Below are 23073 nucleotides of genomic sequence, written 5' to 3' on the forward strand. Positions count from 1 at the left end.
TGAATTTGCACTCTGGGTCTGAATTACTCAGGATGGGGCTGAATTTGCACTCCCAGCCCTGAATTACTCAGGATGAGGCTGAATTTGCACTCCCAGCCCTGAATTACTCAGGATGAGGCTGAATTTGCACTCCCAGGTCTGAATTACTCAGGATGGGGCTGATTTTGCACTCTGGGTCTGATTTTAGGAGAAGCAGAAGCCCCATCACCAGCCAGGCTCCTGTGCCTGGTCTTTGTGTCTCTGGAAATGGATCATTCCATGTGCTGAGAAAGCTCTGCAGTTCTGCTCCTCCAAAATGATTTGCTTGCTAAAGAGAAGAGGAGAGCACAGGGAAAAAAATGCCTAAAAGATAAAGATAAAGCCAAAATGGTGACAGAAGGGTTGAGATAAGGAGGGAAAGGGCGAGCAGGGAAAATCCCTGAAGCATGGATGGGAGCAAGGAATAAAATCCCTGATTTGGGAGTGAGGAATAAACTCCCTGATTTAGAAACAAGGAATAAAATCCCTGATTTTTGGAGAGGCTGTCCAAGCTGCCTCATCTCACAAATGTCTCTCTTCTCCCACCCCAGGCACCCTTTTCCTATGAACACCTGAGTCTCCTCCACCTCTCAGAGGATGCACCTGTAGCAGCTTTCCCACAGGTAAGAGCTCAGCTATGGCCACAGTGCCTGCTCCAGGGGTTTTGGGGGTGTGGGGACCACAAAATCTGTGCTCTCAGGGATTTGGGGTGTGGAGATCCCAGACCCTATGCCCTCATGGCTTTGGGGTCAAGTCCAAGCCTGCTTTTGTGATTGTTTCTTTGCTTTCTGTGGGGTTCGGGGCTTTGGGGGTGTGGGGATCACAAACCCCATGCCTTCAGGGATTTAGGATGTGGGGATGACAGACCCTGTGCCCTCATGGCTTTTGGGTCAAGTCCAAGCCTGCTTTTATGATGGTTTCTTTGCTTTCTGTGGGGTTTAGGGCCTTGGGGTGTGGGGATCACAGATCCCATGCCCTCAGGGATATGGGGTCAAGCCCAAGCATGGTATTGTTATGGGTTCTTTGCTTTCTGTGGATTTCGGGCTTTGAGACTGTGGGGATCACAAACTCTATGCCCTCAGGGCTTTGGGGGTATGGGGATTCCAGACCCTGTGCCCTCAGGGCTTTGGGGTCAAGCCCAGGCCTGGTTTTGTGATGGTTTCTTTGCTTTTTGTGGGGTTCAGGGCTTTGGGGTGTGGGGATCATAAACACCGTGCCCTCAGGGATTTGAGGTCAAGCCCAGGCCTGGTTTTATGACGGGTTCTTTGCTTTCTGTGAGGTTTAGAGCCTTGGGTATGAGGGGATCACAGATCCCATGCCCTCAAGGCTTTGAGGTGTGGGGATCACAGACTCTGTGCTCCCAGGGTATTGGGGTCAAGCCCAGGTCTTGTTCTTTGGGTTCTTTGCTTTCTGTGGGGTTCAGGGCCTTGGGGTGTGGGGATCACAAACTCTGTGCCCTCAGGGATTTGAGGCCATGCCCAGGCCTGGTTTTGTGATGTTTTCTTTGCTTTCTGTGGGGTTCAGGCCTTTGGGGTGTGGGGATAACACTTGCCGTGCCCTCAGGGCTTTGGGGGTGTGGGGATCCCAGACCTTCTGCCCCAGGGATTTGGGGTGTGGGGATCACAGACCCTGTGCTCCCCGGGCTTTGGGGTCAAGTCCAAGCATGGTTTTGTGATGAGTTCTTTGCTTTCTGTGGGGTTCAGGGCTTTGGCATTGTGGGGATAACATTCCCCATGCCCTCAGGGGTTTGGGGTCAAGTCCAGGCCTGGTTTTGTGATGCGTTCTTTATTTTCCTTCGGGTTTTGTGCCCCTCTGAGGTGACACAGCCCCAGGGGTTTGCAGTTCCTAGAGCAGACATTGGTGACTGAGCATTAAAAGATGTTTTGAGGGGTAAGGACTGGTCCAGATTCGGGTTTTCCACTTTGTTTCTGCCGACAGAGGGCTCTGGTTTGGTTTGTAGGTGATTCCATCCAGGTGATTTTCTGGTCCCAGCAGCCAGAAGTGGTTTGCAGGGTGAGGGTGGAGTTGAAAATGTCAAATATTGAGAAACAGAAGCTTTTGCTGGGTCTCTCCCATTGAACATGACCAGCAGTTCCCAAATCCCACCTCCCCTGCAGCTCTGCCTTTTCCCGTGGCAAACTTCATTAAATCTCTTCATTTGCTGCTGAAGATTTGCCTTCCTGGGGGATGCTGCCTGCCCAACTTTGGGGGAAGTTTGTGGGAATAAATTGCTACTCATGGAGCTCTTGTAAATCCTGGTGCTGCTGGGCATGGGTGTAATCTTCCCCACGACATTTTAGGGACTCAATTCCAGGTCTGGTGCCAGTGTTGGGTGGATTTTAAGGACTGAGAATCACTTGGCTGATGTGAGCCAGAGTGGAAAATGGGATTGTTTGGGGATTGTTTGGAGCTTTTTCCACAGGGATACCTGTCCCCTGGCTGCAGCCAGGCTGTGGGGAATTTTCCCAGGTAAAATGTGCTGGCACAGGATGGAAAGCTGTGGGGATGGGCCAGGCTGGGGGAGCTGCTCCTGCTGCTGGCCCCGCAGAAGGCACAGCTGGTTTGGGCAGGACTTGAGGGTGATCAGGGCGGAGCACTAATTGCAGGGGACAGGTTGTGCTCCCCGGGAGCAGCAGTGACAGCTCAGAGCCGCCTCCACCAGCGCTTAAAAACTGATTGTCCCTCGACCTGAGTACTCCTTGCAGTGTCCCTTCAGCCAGGCCTGCCTCCTGCCCTCCATCCCCGGCGGCAGAGGGACAATAAACCCACAATAAACTCACAATAAACCCACAATAAACCCAATAAATTCATCTGCTGTGTCGTCTGGCCGCCCCACACCCCCTCCCTCGCCGTCCTTGTTGGCAATCTGTCATTCCGAATTCTGGTGCGGGGCCAGGAGCTGAGTCAAAACTCCTCGGGCAGCTGGAGCGCGACACAATGGGGTTTAAATGGGGTTTAAATGGGGTTTAGCGTGTTTGTAAACAACTGCGAGGAGCGGGCCCGCCCAGACAGAGCCGGTGAGAGCAGAATTAATTCTCCAGCGGGCAGGGAAAAGGGGAAACATCCCCAGTGCTGTGGTCCCCACCAGCTCCGGGGTGTCTACGAGGCCACCGAGCACTGGGCTGGCCCTTCCCGGAGCGGTGGCACGGCTGGAGATGAGCAGGGATAGCTGGGAGGGCGGGGATGCTCTGGGGATGCTCCTGGGATGCTCCTGGGATGCTCCGGGGATGCTCCGGTTCGGATGTCAGCTCTCCTTGGAGATCAGCTCGCAGGGAGGAAAGATCAGTGAAGGGAATGAAAGCTTCTGGCCTGTTTCTCTCGAATTCACACAGCTTGTTCCTGGTGGGGAATGAAAAAAAAGCCAACCAAAAATAGTTGAGTGGTTTCTTTGCAATGGGAATGTTAAAAAATCCTTTACTGAGAAGGGAACAACAGGGAGGGGGGGCAAAAAGCTGTAGTTGGAGCACATGGATTGGATGATCCCAGGTCATTAATTTTGATGAAAAAACCTGAATTTCCAGGGATTTCCCACTGTACTGCTGAGGGCTGTGAGGGGAGCAGGGCTGACACCAGGCCCACCGAGCACTGAGCACCACCTTCCTGGAGTGGTGGCATGGCAGGAGATGGGCAGGGACAGCTGGAGGGGCTGGGAGGGCGGGGATGCTCCAAGGATACTCCGAGGATGCTCCTGGGATGCTCCAGTTCAGTGTCAGCTTGCCTTGGAGATCAGTTCGCAGGGAGGAAAGATCAGTGAAGGGAATGAAAGCTTCTGGCCTGTCAAAATAGCCCCGTTTGTCTCGAATTCACACAGCTTGTTCCTGGTGGGGAATGAAAAAAAAAACCCAACCAAAAATAGTTCAGTGGTTTCTTTGCAATGGGAATTTAAAAAAATCCTTTACTGAGAAGGGAACAACAGGGAGGGGGCAAAAAGCTGTAGTTGGAGCACATGGATTGGATGATCCCAGGTCATTAATTTTGATGAAAAAAACCTGAATTTCCAGGGATTTCCCACTCTGCTGCTGAGGGCTGTGAGGGGAGCGGGGCTGACACCAGGAGATCACTGATTGCACCCACAGGAGCTCTTCTAGAGGGGAAATCAGAGAAAAAAAGCCTGAAATGAAGCCCTTGGTGTGAGCAGAGCCAGCCTTGTGGGTCTGTGCTGCTCCTTTGGGGTGGCTGCAGCCTCTCCCTGCCCTCAGCACCCAGACAGCAGCAACTGGCACTGCAAATCCCATCTGATTAATGAACTCACAACGTGCTGGGATTAATTTTAATAAATTTTGGAAGCAGAGTAATGGAGATGAAATGTAAGCAAGGGTTGGGAAGGGGAAGGAGGGGCTGTGCCACATGGGTGCCTCCAGGGGTGCTGAGGGGTGCACAGGTTATCCACAGGTAACTGCAGGGGATGGATGAGAGAATCCCAGAACAGGATCACAGAATATCCAGAGTGGGAAGGGACCCACAGGTGTGAGAAATGATCCTCACATTCAAAAATTTAAAAGGTTTATTGAAACCTTATCAAAAATACAACAGAAGACTGGATAGAGAAAATATTACAGGAGCAGAGGATGTTTCCCACCATGTGCTCACCCACACCATGGAGGTTTCACCTTTTAACCCATTGGCCCCCCCAAAGTTCTGTCCATGGACTCCTCCTTCCCTGCCCAGGGGTGGAGATCCCTGCCTGACACCTGGATTGGGGGGCAGCTGTTGCCATGGGAACGAGTGACCCTCCCAAATGTCCTAAACCCACCCAGGGCACCCCTGAGAACAACACAAGGGGGGGTAAAACACAACTATATATCTATAAAACTGCTCCTGACATATATCCATGATATTTGTCCTTTTATTGTGAGAGTCAGCCATGGCATTGCTCATCTGTCACACAGGGATCAGCCAGTCCAGCCCCAAACCCTGCCCAGACCCCCCACCAACCCCACCCTGGCCATCCCTGCAGCGCTGCCCAAATTTCTCCCCCATCCTTCATCTCCCCCATCCCTCACACTCACACAATCATGGAATGTGCTGAGCTGGAAGGGACCCACAGGGATGATCAATCCCAACCCCAAACCCTGCCCAGAGCCCCCAGCAAGCCCAGCCTGGGCATCCCTGGAGCTCTGGCAGCCTCGGGGCCGTGCCCATTGCCTGGGCAGCCTGGGCAGTGCCAGCACCCTCTGGGGGAAGAGCCTTGCCCTGATCTCCAGCCTGAGCTGCCCTGGCCCAGCCCCAGCTGTTCCCTGGCTGCTGTCCCTGTCCCAGAGCAGGGATGGGAGCTGCCCCTCAGGAGGAGCTGCAGATCCCTGAGCTCTGCCCTCAGTGTGCCCTGCTCCAGCTGCACACACCCCCACTCACTGGTTTCACTCCAGCCAGGGAGCTTCTGCTTTCCTTACCCAGTTGCTCTGGATTTTACTGACCCCTCCCTCTCTCCTGCAAGCCGGGCACTTCTGGCCATGAATTCCCTGATCTTTTTGGAAGTGAAAATGAAATTTCTTTTCCTTTTCTCCCAATTCTTTGCTGGAAAAATATCATGCTCTATCCACCCCTGCCTATTTCTCCATGGTGAGGGACATCAGCTCTGTATTTACTGCCTTCAAACCGATTTGGGGTCCTCTGGGATGGAAATTGAAGTCACTGCTCACACGTTGCACCTCAGCTCTTCCTCTGCTCCCAGAGCTCTCCCTCTCTGCTTGGATGTGCTGGCACAGCTTCACCCTGCTGGGCTTTCCAGGAATAACTGAGTTTTTTGGATAAATGGGGTGTGGGGTGTGTGCAAACCCATCACAAGGGCTGCAGCCTTCCCTGGTTTTTTTGCGGAATGCTGTTTTGCCTGCTGGATCTCCAGCATCCCACACGAGCTCCCTTCCCTCCTGACAACTCAGCGAATAAACTCCACGCTAATTTTAGCTCTCCCTCCAAGGTGGAGATCTGAGGTTTGGGCACCATCAATGCCTTATTCATAAACCTACAAACACCGTGAAAAGAAAGGGGGGGGGACGGGGGGTCCCGCCCTGAACGTGTCTGATCCTCCAGCAGCTGCAGCTCTGCCTCGCTGGGAGAACAAGCCAGGGTTGTTCCTGCAGCAGCCAGGAAAGGGCTGTGTGTTTATATTTAGGGCCCTGGCGGTGTGTGCAGTGTGTGCAGGTGGCACATGAAAACCTGCCATGGTTTCTTACCCTGTTTTTCCTGGACTGGCCTGAGCTCCCTGGGAGAGCTCTGAAAATTTCCTCGTGGCCGTCTCTGGGTTTTGGAGCCTTTGGGTGTTGTGTGGTGAAACCTGGGGGTTTCTCCCCGTGCACTTTTTGGACAGAGTTTTGCCCAGAAGACACAATTTTTAGAGCAGGTTGGTAGCTTCTGCCACATGGAGTCTGTGGGGCATTGGGATTTGAGATTGTTGGGATTTGGGATCATTGGGATTTGGGATCATTGGGATTTGGAATTGTTGGGAATAGGGATTATTGGGATTTGGAATCACTGGGATTTGGAATCGTTGGGATTCTGAATCACTGGGATTTGGAATCGTTGGGATTTGGAATCATTGGGATTTGGAATCATTGGGATCTGGAATCATTGGGATTTGGAATCATTGGGATTTGGGATCATTGGGATTTGGGATCATTGGGATTTGGAATCATTGGGATTTGGAATTATTGGGAATTGGGATCATTGGGATTTGGGATCATTGGGATTTGGGATCATTGGGATTTGGAATTAATGGGAATTGGGATCATTGGGATTTGGGATCATTGGGATTTGGAATTGTTGGGATTTGGGATCATTGGGATTGGAATCATTAGAATTTCTCGCTGGATAAGAGAGCAATGAAAATGAATAGGTGGGGATGAGACCTCTTCCAGCAGGGAGGTGGGTGGAGGGTCATGCTGTGGCTCAGGCTGGTGGCACAGCCCCATGCCATGGGGGCTCAGCCCTCCTGCAGTGCCAGCTGTGGCTCTGCTGCAGCAGGGATCCTGCACAAGGGGGGAGTTTTCCTCTGCAGCTCCAGGGCTGCTGCAGATGGGCCTGGGCTCCCTCTGGCCATGCAGGGCAGCAGAAAGCTGCTCCTCTGGCAGTGCAGGGGGCAAAGGCTGCTGTGCTGTGCCAGGCTCAGATTGCATCCAGGCAGGAATGCTTGGCTCCTGCCCTGGGCACAGCATCTGCCCATGGGATGCTGGAATTGGATCAGCCCTGCAGGGACACTCAGTGGCCATGGACAGCAGAGATCTCCTGGAGGGAGGATTGGCTGTGGGAGAGATGAAGAAAACTGCCCCAAGAACAGCAGAGAACTGCCCCAGCTCTGACAGGTGGGCACAGAACACACAGCCCAGATAAATCTTGCATTTCCAAGCCAAGACACTTCTCCAGAGGGGAATCCAGAGCCTTGGTTGGTATCTGTGAATGTACCAGGGCTGGGGAGGATTGTGAAAAGCAGAGAGCAGCTCTTAAAATCCCTTCTCTTGGTGGCCTGGAGGGTGCCCAAACTCTGAGGTCACAGAGATAAAACGAGGGAGTTGTTGGTGTTTTTGCATTCAGAGTTATGAAACTCCTGTTTGAGTGGACTGAAACTCTGGGCAGCTGCAAGGAAAGGAGGCTCAGACTGGGTGTGAGACATGGATGGAGCCCAGTGAGGAGAAAAGATGCTGAATTTGAATTCTCTGCTACTGTAAGCAAACTGTGGCATGTTGTGGTGCTGGGAGAGGAGGCAAAAAAAAAGTGAACTCCAGGTTCTGTTTGCACTGAAATATTTTTGGGCATGTTTGGGTTCTTTGCTGTGGCAACCAGAGGGGTTATTTTTAGAATTTCTCCCAAGATGCTTCTCCGTGCCTCACTGAGCTGCTTGGAAAGCGAAGCTGTCCCAGGGGATTTCGAGTTGAAATGAGCAATAATTCTGAAAAACTCCGAAAGATTTTGTTCTTCAGAACTGAGCAGATCCTGTGTGAAATCCTTCTGGCTGTGTGTCCAGCCTGGACGTCCTCCTGGGCATTCCCAAATTCCAGCTTTTAGGAATGGAAAAGCTCTGCTTTCATTTGGGAAACCCTGACTACAGAATTAAACCAGGGATAGATATTATGGCAGCTTGGCTTAGCAGTTCCACGGAGTAATCCCAAAATATCCGTTGGCATTTGCAGCCCCAGCGTTCCTGGCCCCGAGCCAGGGAAGGGCCTCCAAGCCTGACCCAGCCAAGACCAGATCCCTGTTTTCCTGGGAGTTCCATCAGGGAAGGGAGCAGGGGTTTGGTTGGGATTTTGGGTGTAATTCTATGGCAAAAGTCGTTCATGGAATCCTGGAATTGTTTGGGTTGGAAGAGGTCTTAAAACCCATCCCATCCCATCCCATCCCATCCCATCCCATCCCATCCCATCCCATCCCATTCCATGCCCTGGGACACCTTCTACTGTCCCAGGCTGCTCCAGCCTGGCCTTGGGCACTGCCAGGGATCCAGGGGCAGCCACAGCTGCTCTGGCAATTCCAGCCCCTCACAGGGAAGAATTTCAGCTCAAAATCCTCCAGGATTTCCTAAGCTGTCACTGGGATATTTCCACCTTCCAGTTTCCAAATGAAAAGTATTTGGAGTATTAAGGCTGGGGCATTTCTTCCTTTGGGAAGTATCGCTATGCTCCATAAGGCTCAGATCCCAAAAGAACAAAATCAATCCCGAAGGTCCCAAAGCAGATCCAGCAGGGAAGGGGAAGCTGCTTTTCCAAATGTCATCTTTCATATTTTATTGTCTTTCATCCTGTCTTGGTTTGAACAGCCAGGTGTCTGCTGAGGAAGGCAAGAACCTCCCATGAAATGGAAAATGCAAACCCCCTCCTTCTGAATTATTATAAATTTGAAATTATTATAAATTTGAAATTGAATTTGAAAGCTCTTAGGCAAAGATAAAGGAATAGGAATAACAGTTCTGTACTAGGGAAATTAAAAATACAAATGCAATGGTACAAAACAAACCCTGCCAGAGTGAGAGCAGGCCCTGGCACGCTGTGGCTCAGGCTGGTGGCACAGCCCCATCCCATGGGGGCTCAGCCCTCCTGCAGTGCCAGCTGTGGCTCTGCTGCAGCAGGGATCCTGCACAAGGGGGGAGTTTTCCTCTGCAGCTCCAGGGCTGCTGCAGATGGGCCTGGGCTCCCTCTGGCCATGCAGGGCAGCAGAAAGCTGCTCCTCTGGCAGTGCAGGGGGCAAAGGCTGCTGTGCTGTGCCAGGCTCAGATTGCATCCAGGCAGGAAATGCTTGGCTCCTGCCCTGGGCGCAGCATCTGCCCATGGGATGCTGGAATTGGATCAGCCCTGCAGGGACACTCAGTGGCCATGGACAGCAGAGATCTCCTGGAGGGAGGATTGGCTGTGGGAGAGATGAAGAAAACTGCCCCGAGAACAGCAGAGAACTGCCCCAGCTCTGACAGGTGGGCACAGAACACACAGCCCCAGACACTTCTTCCAACCTAAAACCCCCCATAATCCCTTAAACACACTGGCATGGATTGGGAAAATCCATTGGGAAAACCAACAACAGCCCTTTCTCCACAGCCTGCTCAGGAACACTTTGTGTTTTGGGATATCTTGTTCCTCTCTTGGAATTTTTTCCAGGCTGCTCTGCAAAGTGTTTCCAGGTGCGTGTGGACAAGGCAATTCTCTGTCTGCCCATGGTTTGGTCAAGGGCTCTATTATTCTTTGAGAATTTTAGAATAAAAATAAAGAATGAAAATGTGCAGAGGAGCATCCACAGATGGTCAGGTTTGGAGGAAAAGGTTTCCTTATCTCTGTATATTGATGAGTTATAGAATCACAGGATGGTTTGTGATTAAAAACGATTTCATTCCAACCTCCCACTGGCTGGAAATCCTTAAAGAACACCAAATCCAAACCTCAGGGGTTTGATGGACCGGAGAAGTTTGGAAAACCTTAAAAATCCCCAAATTCCAAACCCCTAGGGTTTGATAGCCCAGAGAGGTTTGGAAAACCTTAAAAATCCCCAAATTCCAAACCCCTAGGGTTTGATAGCCCAGAGAGGTTTGGAAAACCTTAAAAATCCCCAAATTCCAAACCCCTAGGGTTTGATAGCCCAGAGAGGTTTGGAAAACCTTAAAAATCACCAAATTCCCAACCCCAAGGGTTTGATATCTCAGAGGGGCTTGGAAAACCTTAAAAAGCATCAAATTCCAAAGCAGAGGGGTTTGATATTCCAGAGAAGCTTCAAATCCAGGGATTTCAAATCCAGCCCCAGATGGGCAATCAAAGACTGGGGTAATTTAGGCATGTGGAGGCCAAGGACTGGCACGGGGATTTAAAATACATTTCAGTATTTGGGTCTTGAAGAAAAGGAGCAGCAGAGCTGTTAAAATTCCCTGTGAGCAGTGGGGCATCCTCAGGAAACCTGAGCCACGTTGTTAAGAGAAATTTCAGGGGGTGGGTTTGCCTCAAGGTGTTAAAGCAACGCGGGCATGGATCACCCAGGGAAAATGAGGGAAAAATCAGGAGAAGGATCTGATGTCAACGTTAGTAACAGGGAGCATTCAGCTCTTGAGACATTTTACTTTTAACAAGATTTATCCCCAGAACTCGTTGTTGTTTTCAGTTATAATCCAGCCCTGTGCTCTGTTCTGCAGCCATAGAAGCAATTAGAATATTATTTGTTTATTCTCCCCGCTACTGTTGTTTATAGGAACAAAAATCAGCTTCTCCCAGCCAAGCAGCCAGGCAGATTTTTGAATTCTTTTTCATTCAAACCCACGTGACCAGTTCTGATTTAATCCTGCAAGATGCTGCAACTTTTAAACTCCACAGTTTTAACAGCCTCATTTGCCATTTCATGTTGATGCAGATAAACAAAATGGCTTTAATTTTTCCTGGTTGTTTTCTTGTTTCTTCTCTCCTTATTATTATCATCATTATCATTATACCACAGAAGCAAAATTATGGAGCGGAATAAACAGCATTTTCCAGCAGTCAGGTGGGGCAGGTTCATTTTCAGGTTTGTTCTGGGTACAGAAAATAAAAATCCACGCTCTGCATTGGGAATATTGAAAGCTGGAGGCTCCTGTGGAGCCAGGGTTGTGCAGGTGGAGTCAACAGAGAATCTGAAATCTGTGACAAATTCAATCTTCATGGAAGGGCCTGGAGGGGCTGGAGCGAGTCCAGGGCAGGGAATGGAGCTGGGAAGGGTCTGGAGCCCCAGGAGAGGCTGAGGGAGCTGGGCAGGGGCTCAGCCTGGAGCAAAGGAGGCTCAGGGGGCCCTTGTGGCTCTGCACAGCTCCTGCCAGGAGGGCACAGCCGGGGGGGTCGGGCTGTGCCCCAGGGAACAGGGACAGGAGCAGAGGGAACGGCCTCAGGCTGGGCCAGGGCAGCTCAGGGTGGGCACAGCAGGAATTTCCCCATGCAAAGGGGGCTCAGGCCTTGCCAGGGGCTGCCCAGGGAGCTCTGCAGTGCCCATCCCTGCAGGTGCCCCAGCAATTCCTGGAGGTGGCACTCAGAGCTCTGGGCTGGGGACAAGGTGGGATCAGCTGGGACTCGATGTCCTTGGAGCTCTTTTCCCACCTCATCTCTGCATCCTGAACACCAGAATCCCAAAGGCTTTTCCCCCAAGGGAATATCCATCCAATGCAAGCCCAGCAGCAGAGGTGTCCCTGCCCCAGCCCCTTCTGGCAGGGAACATTTCCTGTTCCCCACAGCTCCAAACCCCTCACACCAACAACAGAAAGTGATTAAAATCCCATTTTTGCATATTGGGGGAAAATTTATCCTTAGAAAGGGTGGTCAGGGTTTGGCAGGGGTTGCCCAGGGAGGTTTGCAGTGCCCAACCCTGGAGGTGCCCAAGGAATTCCTGGAGGTGGCACTCAGAGCTCTGGGCTGGGGACAAGATCAGACACAGCTTTGATGATCTTGGAGATCTTTTCCAACCTAATTCATTCTGTGGTTCTGTGATTCATCACTGTTGGATCTGTCTGTCGTGTTGTGGGATGGGGAATTCTGGAATTGTTTGGGTTGGGAGGGACCCTAAAATCCCACCCAGTGCCACCCCTGCCATGGCAGGGACACCTCCCACTGTGCCAGGTGCTCCAGCCTGGCCTTGGGCACTGCCAGGGCTCCAGGGGCAGCCACAGCTCGATGAGAAAATTTGGGCATCACAACTCCGGGGCGAGGCTGAAAGAGACACAAAACCTGTCCTGGGGGGTCCTTTAGGAGGGCAGAGCCCCTGCCCAGGGGTGAACCCTGCTCGCAGCCCAGGAAATGGGGCTGGGAACCTCTGGTGGGACAGTGGCCTCTGGGAGCAGGGACGTTTGTCACCTGCTGGCTGGGCTGGCCCCGCAGCCACAGGGAAGGGTTTGCTTGGACAAACAGCACAGAAAATCAGTTTTTCCCTGGTAAACTCTGCAGGAAGCATTGCTGGCATGAGTGGGAACAACAAATCTTGGCATTTATTGAGACGGATGTGGAGGATTTCTATAAATCAGAGCGGCATTTCCTTATCTCCCTGTCTTGATGAGTGATAGAATCACAGGATGGTTTGGGTCAGAGGGACCTTAAAAAACATCTCATTCCAACCTCCTGCTGGTTAGAAATCCTTAAAAATCAACAAATCCTTAAAAAACACCAAATTCCAAACCCCAGGGGTTTGATACCCCAGAGAGGCTCCAAATCCAGGGATCTGAAGGTTGCTCCAAAGACCCTCGTGGTGTCCAACCCACCAAAATTCCATCAATCCCATAAAAAGGTGCAGAGGATACATTTGTCTGGTTATTTAATCTGCTCAGAGAGTGTGGGAGCACGTGGCCTCTCTCAGACATGTAAAAACACCCAGCCTGTTAACACAGTGCATAATTAAGCCCTGGAATTCATTGCCAATGAAAATCTCGCCGTGGATTTTAATAACGTTTTCAAAAAAAAAAAAAAAGAAAAAAAGAGAGACAGCCACGTCTTTTATTAATAAAACGAGACACGGCTGTGTTCTGGGAGAGGGATGAACCAGCCAGGCTGCTTCAGGTACAGCCCTACATGTGCAAGTCGAACCCTGCCTTGCCTGGCAAGGCTGATTTTGATTTTATTTTTTTTTTTTTTTTGTATTTTTCTTTTTTGCTGGCGATTCTGCTCTGATTCGCACCTGTTCTGTGCCCAGGGAGGTGTTGGCAGAGCTGAGATTGAGATTGAGGGAGGAGGGGATTAGGGAGCTGCTCAGATAAACCTCGGCTCAGCTGAGGCACTTCTGGGCCATTTCAGGTCACGGTTCAGCATTAAAAAAACCCCAAAGGTGTCGATTCCTGCAGCCCGGGGGTGTTTTTGGAGCGGGTTTTGTCTGCAAATAGCCCAGCCTGGGGCTGGGGGATGGCTGCAGGGCTGAGGCTGCCCCTGACAGCCCTAAGGACAGCTGGAGGAGGAGCAGGGGATAAACCCGACTGCAGCAACCTCAGAGCATTCCAGTCCCTGCTCTGGGCTGGGGTCACCCCAGGAAATGCAGGAGGGGGATGATGGGGTGAGCCTGGTGTGGCACTGGCTGGCCAGGGACAGTTTTGCTCGGGGATTCCTTTTCTCTCTCCCTGTGGCACTTGGTGGGTGCTGTGACCTGGCCATGGCTCCTGGGGTGCCAGCCATGGTGACAGGGGCACCGACTCACAGCAAGGGTTGGGGGGATCCTAAATCCCCTCCAGTGCCATGGCAGGGACACCTCCCACTGTGCCAGGTGCTCCAGCCTGGCCTTGGGCACTGCCAGGGCTCCAGGGGCAGCCACAGCTGCTCTGGGCACCCTGGCACAGCCCAAACCTCTCTAACCAGGCCTTGCCAGGCTACAAACCCCCTGTGGCAAATGGCACTGGGGGCACCTGGAACCAGCCAGGAAATCATTCTTTCCTTTCCTTTCTCCATTTGCTGCAATGGGTTTTGGTGCTGGTTTCCATCCTTGGTTCAGGAATGTGAATGCCAGAGTGGTTTGGGTGGGAAGGGATCTTCAATGGCAGCTGATTGCAGCCCAGGGACACCTGCCACTGTGCCAGGTGCTGCCAGCCCCAATGTCCAGCCTGGCCTTGGGCACTGCCAGGGCTCCAGGGGCAGCCACAGCTGCTCTGGCAATTCCAGCCCAGCCCCTGCCCACCCTGCCAGGGAACAATTCCCAATTGCCAAGATCCCATCCAGCCCTGCCCTCTGGCACTGGCAGCCATTCCCTGCCTCCTGTCCCTCCATCCCTGTCCCCAGTCCCTCTGCAGCTCTCCTGGAGCCCCTTCAGGCCCTGCAAGGGCTCTGAGCTCTGCCTGGAGCCTTCTCCTCTCCAGGCTGAGCTGCTGCTCCCCGCTGGGTTCTGCCATCCTGGGGGACAAATTCAGACAGGGCAATTCCTCCTGATTCCACTCCTGGGACTGTGGAATCACTGAATACCCCGAGCTGGACACCTGGGAGCTCCTGGCTCTGCCCTCCCACCCACGTGGCGTTTGGGTGAGATTCACACTTTCACCAGCTGGATAAAAGAAAATTTTCCATCTATTTTAAATCTTTGCTTCAGTGTTTTTGCTGCTTACAGAAACCCATTCTCAGAAGGGGAGCAGTGGTAAAGGATTCCCAAAATCTCCTGTCTCATTGAGTTTCAGGTTTCTGGGGTGTTTGAGAGCCACCTGAGAGCACCTGAGGAATGATCTTCATTCTGGGAATGGCAGCAGCCCAATGAGCCCTTCCAAAATTCCACCTCTGTCCCTCTGTAATTCCACACTCTGTCCTGAGTCTCAGCCCTGAAAAGGGGGAAGAACATCCTGAAAGTTCCCTCTGTGCCCCAGCACCCTCCCCATGGCTGTGAAATCGACCCCTGAGCTGGAGGTGAGGAGGAACAAGAGAGGAACCTCAGGAATGTCACCTGCAGGTTGGGAGTGCCGTTGGGGAGGATGAAACAGCCTTATAAATGTGATTGTCTGGCAAAAGATTTTGAGAATATGGAAACTCCAAGTGAGACTGAAATGAAAGCAAGCTTTGAGATCCCTCAGTTACTGAACAACTGGAAAACAATGGCATGGCCAGCTGAAGGTGATCCCCTTTGGATCAAACAATCCCCTCTGCTTGCAGACAGGCCCAAGGCTCAGAGCAGACCCTGCCAGCTTGGCAGAAGGGCCCAAAGAGGAGTTTTTAGGGTTTAAAATGTAACCCAGTGTGGGAATGTAATGATTCTTCTAGGCTGTATGGAAATGCTGTAGGATTTGTATCTTGTACTAGATTGGTCAGTGAGAATGAGAATATTCAGCACAGAAGAAGATTGATGGTATTGTAATGGGAACTTTGCACTCATACTCTTAGCTCTTACTTTTCTATGCTTTTACACTTACCTCTTGTCTCTTAGCTCTTGCCTTTTACGTTCTTACCCCTTTTCCTCTCTCACCCTCTCACCCTCTCTCCCCCTCTCTTCTCTCAGCCTGCTCTGAGCTGTGGCTGGCAGCTCCCAGCAGGGCCCTGCACCCAGGCCCTTTGCAATAACCCACAAGTTCCCAGCCCTGGCTCAGAGATCTCTGCTCTCTGTCCATCCTACCCCCGACACTCCAACACATGGGCACAGGGTGCCAAAACATCATTAATTGCTGCCATATCAGAAATTAAATTCCAGCCTCTGCAGTGCTGGTGGGGAGGTCTCTGCAGAGCTCCATTAGCTTCATTCACCTTTCTCTTCCAAGACAGTTCCAGCACTAATTGAGCAGAATTCAACCCAGCTTCCCCTCCTGGTAATGTGGGTTCAGAGCTCATACTTGACCTGCTCTGCTGGCAGGGCAGGGAGCTCCAGCAGCCGCTGCCTGACTGCAGCCTGTAATTACAGATTTCAGCCTGTGAAGGAAAATTTGAGGAGCTTTCTGTGCTGAGTTGAAAGTGTGAAATAATAATAAATATATAACTAAAAGGAAAAAAAAAATCCAAGCAAGTCTTTGAAATATCTGAGCAGAGTCAGGGGAGGAAGCTCAGAACTTCAAGGCTGGTGGCACAATCCAGCTTTGGGGAGGAGGTTTTGGGTTGGGATCTCCTGGAGGGGGGACCAAGTGTCTTGGTTTGAACAGCCAGGTGTCTGCTGAGGAAGGCAGGAGCCACCCTTGAAATGGAAAATGCAAACCCCTTCCCTCTGAATTATTTCAATCTTGAAATTAAGGGGCTCTCAGGAATAGATATGGGAACAGGAATAACAGTTCTGTACTAGGGAAATTAAAAATACAAATGCAATGGTACAAACAAACCCTGCCAGAGTGAGAGCAGGCCCTGGCACGCTGTGGCTCAGGCTGGTGGCACAGCCCCATGCCATGGGGGCTCAGCCCTCCTGCAGTGCCAGCTGTGGCTCTGCTGCAGCAGGGATCCTGCACAAGGGGGGAGTTTTCCTCTGCAGCTCCAGGGCTGCTGCAGATGGGCCTGGGCTCCCTCTGGCCATGCAGGGCAGCAGAAAGCTGCTCCTCTGGCAGTGCAGGGGGCAAAGGCTGCTGTGCTGTGCCAGGCTCAGATTGCATCCAGGCAGGAATGCTTGGCTCCTGCCCTGGGCGCAGCATCTCCCCATGGGATGCTGGGCTTGGATCAGCCCTGCAGGGACACTCAGTGGCCATGGACAGCAGAGATCTCCTGGAGGGGGGATTTTATGAAAAATCCTTTTGCTATGATTGTTTCTCCTGAGAAGCTGAGAGGCCTCAGGAACAAAATGTAAACATTGATTATCTGCTGCTGTGGAATGCAACAGGTGCATCTGTGATTGGTCTCATGTGGTTGTTTCTAATTAATGGACAATCACAGCCAGCTGCCTCAGACTCTCTGGTCAGTCACAAGATTTTATTATCATTCAATGCCTTCGTTTCCTTGCAAGCCTTCTGATGAAATCCTTTCTTCTAATCTTTTAGTATAGTTTTAATATATCATTTTCTTTTAATATAATATATATCATAAAACCAACCCCAGCACTGGGTTTAGGATTTCCTGCCAGTTTAGTGTTTGCTGCAGTCCATTGGCTCAGAGTATGAGAGGGGTCTTGATACCTCCCCTTCAATGTGTTTATTTGAATTTATTTTTGTGTGTGGCCTGAAGCCTCCATCTCCTAAATTTTTAAGTTATCACCTCATGTTTGGAAGGGATTTTTGATTTGTTTCCTTGTCTAAAATGTTTGGGATTTTTTTTTGCTGTGACATTCATTAGTGAATGATGTGCAACCAGAATGTGCATAATTTTACATATATTTATTTTATATATTTTTTATAATTTATGTAGATATGATTTATATATAAATTATTAAAATTTATTATATATATTTATATTATATAAAATATATATTCTTTATTTTATATATATTTATTTTTATATATGTATATACAGATATATATTTATTTATAAATAATAAAAATAAAACCACAGTGAGGGTGGCCAGGTGACATTCCTGGAGGTGAGGGTGGCCAGGTGACACTTCCAGGAGTGTGAAATAAATGCCCTCACATCCTGTTAAAAACACAGGGCTGAGGTCTTTCTCCAGGAACTGACAGAACCAGAGCACACAGCCTCGAGCTGCCCCAAGGGAAATGCAGGTTGGATATCAGGAAAAGGTTTTTTATGGAAACAGTGATAAAGTTCTGGAATGTTCTGCCCGGGGAGGTGGTGGAGTCACCATCCCTGGGGGTGTTTAACAAAGCCTGGATGTGGCACTGGGTGCCAGGGTTGAGTTGAGGGGTTGGGGCTGGGTTGGACTTGATGAGCTTGAAGGTCTCTTCCAACCCAGTCATTCTGGGAATTCTGTGAAGGGGAATTCAGTTCAAACAGCTCCAATAGCAGATGGAAAGGGAAATCTCCAGGTTTTTTCCAGGCCAGTGGCTGGGGCCATGCCCAGGTAGCCTCACAGGAAGTGAGGGGGCCCTTCCAACCCAAACCATTGTGGAATTCTGTGATTTGTGATGCACCCACAGGTTTTGTGCTGACACCCCTGTGCACCCACACATTTTAATCTGATCTTGAGGACCTGTGAGGAGAGAGGAGAGACTTTGGAACCCTGAGCTTCAGCCCAGAGAGGTGGTGGAGTCCCCATCCTGGGGGTGTTTAACAAAGCCTGGATGTGGCACTGGGGGCCAGGGTTGAGTTGAGGGGTTGGGGCTGGGTTGGACTCGATGAGCTTGAAGGTCTCTTCCAACCCAGAGATTCTGGGAATTCTGTGATATTGGGAATTCTGTGATTCTGTAATTCCTCCCTCTCCAGCTGGGAATTCACCCCTCTCCCTTTGCAGCCAGCAGAGTGAAAAATCCAGTCTGTGATTCACCTCCTTGAGATGAGGATGTTGCACTGAAGTGAATCCACTCCAGAGCTTCCTGCACTAAAGGAGGCGTGAAGGAATTCTCCTGGACCAGTGCGGGTGGGATCGGTTCCAGCAGGGAAGCACGGCACAGGCTCTGGGGTATTTTCACTGGGGATAACTCGGCCTGGGCTGCCAAGAACGGCAGACTGGGAGGAGGTTGCAGGGCTTGAGCCCCCCCAGCCCCTCTTCGCTCTGGATTTCAAAGGGTTCCTTTGTGCCATGGGGCAGCTGGGGGGATTTCAGGCAGGGAGGAGGAATTCCAGGAGGATCTAAGGGATCCTGGAGTTTGGGGAGCCAGTGGCAGGTGAGGAGGGGAGCTGATGCCACGCCCTGCTGTCCCACTCTGCTGTCCCTGCCCTGTCACTTCCCCTTTCTCAGAATTCCAAATCCTTAAAGCTGGAATTTCCAATTCTTCTCGTTGGAAAAAGCCCTCTGAGACCAAGTCAAACCATCTCCTTGAGCATCTCCTTGAGGTTGGAATTTCCAGCTTAAAGGTTGGAAAAGCCCTCCAAGGTCAAGTCCAACCATCTCCTCATCCAGATTGGAAAAGTTCTCCAAGGTCAATTCCAACGATCTCCTCCTTCAGGCTGGAATTTCCAGTCTTTCAGGCTGGAAAATCCCTCCAAGTTCAAGTCCAACCATTTCCTCCTTCTAGTTCGAATTTCCAGCTTAAAGGTTGGAAAAACTCTCCAAGGTCAAGTCCAGCCATTTCCTTGTCCAGATTGGAAAAGCTCTCCAAGATCAACTTCAATCATCTTCTCCAGGTTGGAATTTCTAATCTTTAAGGCTGGAAAAGCCCTGCAAGGTCAAATCCAACAATTTCCTTGTCCAAATTGGAAAAGCTCTCTGAGATCAAGTCCAACCATCTTCTCCGAGCTGGAATTTCCAATCTTTAAGGTTGGAAAAGTCCTCCAAGATCAAGTCCAACCATTTCCTTGTCCAGATTGGAAAAGCTCTCCAAGGTCAAGTCCAACCATCTCCTCCTTCAGGTCGGAATTTCCAGTCCTTGAGGTTGGAAAAACCCCTCCAAGGCCAAGTCCAACCCACCCCAGCACCACCACCATGGTCAATAATTCTATTTTTCTTAGTTTATTTTAAATCTTTTCCTGAATTTTGGACTTTAGGCCAAGCAGTTCTGAGCCAGCTTAGTTTGTTTAGGCCCAGCTTGGTGCAGGAACTGGTTGTGTCCCATAATTATCCAGTTTATGAATTAAACCCCACAGATTCACAGAGGCTGTGCTGGGCACATCTTCTGACACATCAAAGACCTGAAATCCTCACTTTGGAAATGAAAAAAAAAAGCAAACGTAAATGACTCAACTATAAAATTATGGTTGTTGCCTGAATGATGCATTTTCCCCCTTTTCTGGTGTTTTTGGCAATTTTAGGGTGTTTTGAGGCGGTATAAGGATGTTTAAGGCGGTTTCAGGGTGTTTTGAGCCAGTTTTAGGGTTTTTTCTGGCGGCTTTTAGGTTGTTTTAAGGCAGTTTCAGGGTGTTTTGAGCCAGTTTTAGGTTGTTCTAAAATGCTTTTAGGCTGTTTTGAGGCAGTTTTAGGGTGTTTTGAGGCAGTTTTGGACTGTTTTGAGGCAGTGTGAGGGTGATTTCAGGCAGTTTTAGGGCATTTTAAAGTCAGTTTCAGGCTGTTTTGAGGGGGCTTTAGGCTGTTTTATGGCAGTTTTAGGGTGTTTTGAGCCAGTTTGAGGATGTTTTTAGTGTTTTGAGCAGTTTTAGGGTGTTTTGAGGCAGTTTTGGACTGTTTTGAGGCAGTGTGAGGGTGATTTCAGGCAGTTTTAGGGCATTTTTTAGTCAGTTTCAGGCTGTTTTGAGGGGGCTTCAAGATGTTTTATGGCAGTTTACGGGTGTTTTGAGGCAGTTTTAGGGTGATTTCAGGCAGTTCTAAGTTTTCTTTTTGCACATTTAGGGAGTTTTTAGGTGGTTTTGGGGAATCTATCAATGTTTTGGTCCTTGAGGGGATTAGGAACCAGAATTCCCAGCCCCATCCAGGCCTTGTGCTCCCCCATCCCACGGCACAGCCCCACTCAGGCTGAATTTTGGGATGAATCCTGTGATGATTTCTGATGATTTATCCAACACTTCCCATGTCATTTGGTATTTTCCTCCTTCCTGGGCCTTGTGCACCATGAAGTGCCCCATTTAAAAGAATCCAGGGATAAATTCCAGCTGGGAGTCACTCCCTGGGAATGAATGGGCAAATTGTTGGGAAAATTTCCTGTTTGTCTGTGTCCACCTGGATGAGACTGGGGGAGTCAGCCCAGTGGTCTGGGTGGCCAGAGGGGAATATTGAAAATATTTAAAGATATATGAAAATATGTAAAAATATATAAAATAATAAACTGAGCTGTCAGTTCAGCTGGGGCAATGGAAAAATCCTGGTGTGAGGAGAGGGAAGGGAAGGGAAGAGGGAAGGGAAGGGGAAGGGAAGGGAAGGGAAGGGAAGGGAAGGGAAGGAAGGAGGGAAGGGAAGGGAAGGGAAGGGAAGGGAAGGGAAGGGAAGGAAGGGAAGGGAAGGGAAGGGAAGGGAAGGGAAGGGAAGGGAGGAAGGAAGGAAGGAAAGGAAAGGAAAGGAAAGGAAAGGAAAGGAAAGGAAAGGAAAGGAAAGGAAGGAAAGGAAAGGAAAGGAAAGGAAAGGAAAGGAAAGGAAAGGAAAGGAAAGGAAAGGAAAGGAAAGGAAAGGAAAGGGAAAGGGAAAAGGAAAAGGGAAAAGGATGGGATGTACTGGAAGGTGTCTGTGTCCTTTCCCTGGTGCAAACTGGCTACCTAAGCTGAGGGCCCTGCAGGTGCTCTCTCCTACTCCCTGGATTTCCCAAGCTGGATTAGGGCTGGAAGCTGCTCAGCTTCATAAACCCACTAATAATAGGATAAGAGGCTGCTTAAAGCCCGGCAAGAGCCGAGTGCAGCAGTGCAAAAACATCACCCGGGGCTGTTCACCCACAGGGGAATCCCCGGGTTTGCAGCTGAGCCTGGTCCATGCTGGCAGCCTGGGGGGCAGGCGGGGACCTGGGGGACCCTGCAGGGCTGGGTGACCCTGAGCAGGAGCTGGGTGACCTTGTTAGGTCCTGAATGACCCTGACAGGAGCTGGGTGACCCTGGCAGGACCCAGAGTGACCCTAGCAGGACCTGGATGACTCCAGCAGGACTGGGTGACCCTGGCAGGAGCTGGGTGACCCTGGCATGAGCTGAGTAACCCTGGCAAGAACTGGGTGAACCAGGTGGGAGCTGGGTGACCCTATCAGGACCTGAGCAAACCTGTCAGGACCTGGGTGACCTGGGCAGGACCTGGGTGACTCCAGCAGCACCTGGGTGACCCTGGGCAGGACCTGGGTGACTCTGGCAGGAGTTGAGTGAATCAGGCAGGACCTGGGTGACCCTGGGCAGGGCTGGGTGACTCTGTCCCCTGTCAGGACCTGGGTGGCCTTGTCCCATGTCAGGACCTGTGACTGTGTCCCCTGGCAGGACCTGGGGGACCCTGTCCTCTGGCAGAGCTGGGTGATCCCTCCCCTGTCAGGACCTGGGTGGCCTTGTCCCCTGTCAGGACCTGTGACCTTGTCCCCTGTTAGGACCTGTGGCCCCATCCCACTGCTCAATCTAGGTCAGGCTCAGTCAGAATCACATGAAAATAGACCCTCAAAGCATTGTATGCTGAACAGGTTTTCAGGTTATAAAATGCCTGATACTGCTAGTAGTTTATAAATTACTCCCTTAATATAGTTTAATTACTCCAGTAACCTAATGTTCATTGCCAAAGAAGCCTGGGTCCAAGAGAAAAATAAAATCATAAACTAGAAATGAGAACAATTGTTTTAATAGTCTTCCCCACTTTGCAGTTAGGATTGTGGCAACACAATTCTAGATCAGTTTTTGAAATTGCATGATGCTTTCCACCTCAGGCTCCCAGAAGCACTGACAAACACACAGCTGGAGAGGCACTAAAAGGACAGTCTTTTGACATAACTGCAAGCTACAAAATGCAGAGCTTAGGATGAGGAAGATGCTTAAGGTGCTAAGAGAAAAAATATATACTGTTTTCCTCTTATGAGGAAAAATCATAATCTGGTTTTAGGCAAGAAACCTTTCTCCTCGTCATCAAGGTAGAATCTGAAAAGTGATGGGTCTTAAGTCAAGTAAGGAGATGAGTCCTTGCAGAAAAAAGTACATGGTTTAATTTATTATATTGCTAAGCCTTGTACAGCTGTGTATGTAAAGTTCATCTTTTAAAGGCAAACCCAGGTCAGTAACTTGCTTAAAAATAATAAGCTTGATGAAAATTTTATGCCTAAAATATAATTATTTCTCACATATATTAGACCTATTTACAGGTCTAATATATGTGGCCCTGTCCCCTGTCAGGAGCTGGGGACAGCCCAAAGCAGGGGGCACAGCCAGCCTGGCTCTGCAATCCCCAATTCTGCAGCTCCAGCCCCGAGCTCTCACCCCCTGCGATTACTCAGACTCGGCTGCAGCCTCAGCTCCCAACATCTTGTTCGACAAATGTCAATTCTGAAGGGGTAAAAAAAAAAACAACCCAAAATTAATTAAACAATTTCTCTGAGACCGAGTTTCAGATTTAACATGGAGCAGATGCTCGGGCTAAAATTAGCACAATGATTCCTCGTGCCTGCCACTTCCCAGGCCATGTGGCTTCCATGGGAGCCTTGGAATATGAACCCAACTTTGCAGGGATTTTTTGGGATCATTGAAGACTCTCCCTCGTGGTTCTGAGATGTTTAATGAGCACAGGGAGCTTTGGAGTTAAGGGATTTTGCAGATGTGGGGA

At 50.3% G+C, this 23073-nt stretch overlaps 1 protein-coding gene across 3 annotated transcripts in view; it reads left to right on the forward strand.

Annotated features, from left to right (window-relative positions):
* HIVEP3 (HIVEP zinc finger 3) overlaps positions 1-23073 on the forward strand; it is a 370775-nt gene that overhangs the window by 199824 nt on the left and 147878 nt on the right. For all 3 annotated transcript variants that reach the window (XM_063177548.1, XM_063177546.1, XM_063177547.1), the window contains one exon: positions 570-641. The gene's annotated coding sequence lies outside the window, so the exon portion shown is untranslated. The remainder of the gene's footprint in view (positions 1-569; positions 642-23073) is intronic.

Source organism: Melospiza melodia, chromosome 27, assembly GCF_035770615.1.
Source record: "Melospiza melodia melodia isolate bMelMel2 chromosome 27, bMelMel2.pri, whole genome shotgun sequence".
Lineage (NCBI taxonomy): Eukaryota > Metazoa > Chordata > Aves > Passeriformes > Passerellidae > Melospiza > Melospiza melodia.